Below are 4,683 nucleotides of genomic sequence, written 5' to 3'. Positions count from 1 at the left end.
TTGGTTCAGTTGAGGGGGTCTGCACAGAACTTTCATTTGGATTTGGGTTGGAGTTCCTAATTCTATATCTTTTTTACTGGCCCTAAATACTTGATGACTGATATTTATGCTTCTTTATGGATATACAACAAAATGACCCTAAATTTGATCCTATGAGGGAAAAACAATTGCTGGATTCTAATAGCCACATATGGCAACTGTCCTGCTTCCCAGCCTGCCTAGGGTGCCATGATGTCAGCATGTGACTAACTGACAGGCCAAAGTCCCCCTCCTTCCTCTCTCCTGGCCGGCCCCCATCCCTAGCCATGATAACACCCTTGGGGTCCTCATGTTTGGGCTCCTCACGCTGACTGGTAGTGGGATGGAGAGGACAACAGAGATCCACTAGCATTCTTGGGCAACAGCTGTCAATCATGCAGACTCATCAACCAATCAAGCACTATAGCCAAGAACAGAATCTCTCTCATCTATTTAACCTAGCTTAACCTAACCCTTTGACTCCTCCCAGGCCTAAATTACCACACATAAACAGAAACATTTTACTTTCACAACTGTTTTACGTTAATTGATCATTAGGTTTTTTCCTCAATGCATACCCTGTGTAGGGACCTTCACTATATGTTGCCGACTTGTACTTCCCAAGTGTTTAGTACAGTGCTCTGCACACAGTAAACATTCAGTAAATACAATTGAATGAATAACTGAATGAATGCCATTAAGTTAGCCAGAAGCCTAATGGATAGAGGATGATCCTGGGAGTCAGAAGGACTAGGCCTTCCCGGACTGAGCCCCCTCCTTCCTCTCCCCCTCCCCCCCCCCCTCCATTCCCCCCACCTTACCTCCTTCCCTTCCCCACAGCACTTGTATATATGTATATATGTTTGTATGTATTTATTACCCTATTTATTTATTTATTTTACTTGTACATATTTATTCTACTTATTTTACTTTGTTAATATGTTTTGTTTTGTCTAGACTGTGAGCCCACTGATGGGTAGGGACTGTCTCTATATGTTGCCAACTTGTACTTCCCAAGCACTTAGTACAGTGCTTTGCACACCGTAAGTGCTCAATAAATACGATTGATTGAATGAATGAATGAATGAATTAATGAATTAATTAATTAATCCTGGATCCCTCAATTGTCTGCAGTATGACCTTGAGCAAGTCACTTCACTTCTCTGCATCTCAGTTCCCTCATCTGTAAAATGAGGATTAAAAGCCCCGTGTTAAACCTGGTTAGCTTGTACCTACCCCAGTGCCTGGCACATAGTAAGTACTAATAAATTCCATAAAAAAATTACTACTTCTGTGGCACAAAGAGCTTTTAACCAGGGAGTAGCTCAGGCAGCAGGAGACTATAACTGTTATATAGAAACAACTTAACTGTGTTTTAGAACACTAAATGAATCATAAAAGGAGGTGCCAATTGTCAGCATCCTGGTGAAATCCTCAGCCCACACATGGCTTTATTGGGTGATCACAAAGCTCAATTAGCTTGCTGACTGTTTCCAAAACAACTGTCAATGGGACCCAGATTTCAGTACAGAGAAGTCTTCTCGGTGCCAGTATTTGACAGCCCTGCAGACTTTTCATTCATGAAAATGGTTAAAAATTCATCAAGTGAAATGATCTGGCAGTTTAACAGAACATCTCTTGCAAAACCACGAGGGGGACTGTGTTGGGAACAGCCAGATACTGTATAAAGGAATTTTAATTACGGTATCTGTTAAGTGCTTACTATGTGTCAAGCACTGTTCTAAGCGTAGGAGTAGATATAAATCAATCAGATGGGACACAGTCCCTGTCCCACATGGGGATCTCTGTCTAGGAAAGAGAATAGGCATTTAATTCCCATTTCACATTTGAGGAAGCCGAGGCACAGAGAAGTTAAATAACTTGTCCAAGGTCACACAGCAGATAAGTAGCAGAGCCGGGATTAATAATAATAATAATAATAATAATAATAATAATAATGGCATTTAGTAAGCACTTACTATGTGCAAAGCACTGTTCTAAGCTCTGGGGAGGTTACAAGGTGATCAGGTTGTCCCACGGGGGGCTCACAGTCCTAATCCCCATTTTACAGATGAGGTAACTGAGGCCCAGAGAAGTGAAGTGACTTGCCCAAAGTCACACAGCTAACAATTAGCAGAGCAGGGATTTGAACCCATGACTTCTGACTCCAATGCCCGTGCTCTTTTCCATTGAGCCACACTGCTTCCCTACAGCCACACTGCTTCCCTACAAGCAGATATCTTCCTATTATATATCAGGTCCTCTGATTCCCAAGCCCATGGTTTTTCCACAAGGCCACAAAGCTTCCCTAGAACACACTGCTTCCCTCCCACCCAAACCAAGAGCTCTCTTGTTTCCTAGACCATCCCCTGAAGTTGATCATGTTTACATCTAGAATAGGATCATATGTAACAATTCCTGTTTAAGTCAAGGTTGTCTTCTCATGTGATATCTGTATGAATATGTGTGTGTATATATAATATATATATACACATATACATATGCATATACATATATATACGCTTAGTACAGTGCTCTGCACACAGTAAGTGCTCAATAAATACGATTGAATGAATGAATGAATATATATATATTTCAATTAAGGATAACTACAACTACATATATAAATCTGTATGGGTCTATAGATGTGCATGTAGTCCTTCATATTTGAAATCTGTCTATGAGTTCATGTGTGGGTAATAATAATAATAATGGTATTTGTTGTGCATTTACTATGTGTGGGGCTCACAGTCTTAATCTCCATTGTGCAGATGAGGTAACTGAGGCCCAGAGAAGTGAAGTGGCTTGCCTAAGTTCACACAGCAGACAAGTGAGAGAGCCAGGATTAGAGTCCACGTTCTTTCCACTAAGCCACATTAAATGGGACCCATAGTTTCAGCCACATTGGGCACCCAGAAAGTTGTTCTTTGTCTGGTTGTTGTTTTTTCATTGTGGGCAGTAATATCTATACCGACTCTGTTGTATTGTACTCTCCTGAGTGCATAGTACAGTGCTCTGCACACAGAAAGCTCTCAATAAATACAATTGGTTGAGAGATTGATTGTACCGGATGTTTGTAATGTCTGGCATTGTTTTCTCTTCTGCTTCCTTGTCTCTCTTTCCATATGAAGCTTTTGCCCAAAGAGAGCAAAAAGAGAACTGCACATAGTAAGTGCTCAATAAATACCATTGATCGATTCCAATGGCAGTGCGCCATGCTGGTCTGTTGTTAGCAAGCGACTTCCGATTTTCAGCTGGGATGCAGCAGTGCCTGAGGCTTTGGTTTACTGCGTCCTTAAAATAAATAAAAAAATAAATGATGGCATTTGTTAAGCCCTTACTATGGGCAAAGCACTGTTCTAAGCACTGGGAAGGATACAAGGTGATCAGGTTGCCCCACAGTCTTAATCCCCATTTTACAAATGAGGTAACTGAGGCACAGGAAGTTAAGTGACTTGCCCCAAATCACACAGCTGACAATTGGCGGAGTCTGGATTTGAACTCATGACCTCTGACTCCCAAGCCCGTGCTTTTTTCACTGACTCATGCTGCTTCTCCTTAAAATGCTTCCTTTGCCTTCTTGCTTTTGGTCTTCCAATTTCAGTTCTCCATCAGTTTTCTGCTGCCACTCGCTGTCCTTACATTCCTACCATCCCCGCAGCATAGCTGTGTTAAGATGAGAGTAGTTTCAGTGCTTGGAGACTGTCTACGTTCCAGAACTTCAATGCTCATGATCCTGTCTTGCCATTTGATAATGAGCATGGCCCTTAAGGGATGCTGCTGAAACTACTAGTATCATATGCTGTATGATAATAATATATATCATACCTTATAATCAGCTACTCAGACCCTCACGGAAACAGGAACCATTCCAGAAAAAAAGCTCAATATTGAATTTTAAGGCTACGAAGCTGAGCTTATTTTAATTACGTGTGATGAAAAGTAGTAAAGGAGGCCCAAGGGAAGCTGAGGAGCATTTAGGTGAAATTTACATAGCCTATATGAAATTTGGGGCTTTCATTGGAGAATATTAGAGAAGTAGCATGGACTAGAGGAAAGGACATTGGCTTGGGAGTCAGAAGACTTTGGGTCTAATTCCAGCTTGGAGTCAGAAGACTTTGGGTCTAATTCCAGCTTTACCACTTTTTTTTATTAAATACTTGTCTGCTGTGTGACTTTGGGCAAGCCACGTACCTTCTTGGTGCTTCGGTTTCCTCATCTGTAAAATGGGGATTCAATCCTCGTTCTCCCTCCTACTTAGACTGTGAGCCTCATGTGTGACAGGGACTGATTAACTTGTATCTACCCCTGTGCTTAGAACAGTACTTGACACACATTAATTGCTTAAATATTAATATTATCATTATCATCATATTATTAGTAATGAAATCAATTCTCTATAACCAAAGGATGGTAACAAGATGGTACTTTCTCTGTGGGTGATTTTAGGTGTAGGTGAATGCCTTGACCTTAAACAAGTCCAAGAAGAGTAACCTAGTAATTAAAAATTGGATGCATTGTACTTACTAGCAATACATCAATTCTTTCACTGCTCTTTTTATTACTATCCCATTGAGGGGAAGTGAATGAAGTCTTGCTTTGGATGAAATCAAATACTGCTGGCATTATATGCTTTCTGAAAACTTGACACTAGTGAAACTCCAC

This window comes from Tachyglossus aculeatus, chromosome 5 (assembly GCF_015852505.1).
Source record: "Tachyglossus aculeatus isolate mTacAcu1 chromosome 5, mTacAcu1.pri, whole genome shotgun sequence".
In the NCBI taxonomy this organism is placed as follows: Eukaryota; Metazoa; Chordata; class Mammalia; order Monotremata; family Tachyglossidae; genus Tachyglossus; species Tachyglossus aculeatus.
The sequence above is the reverse complement of the archived record's forward strand: the minus strand, read 5'-3'. Positions refer to the sequence as shown.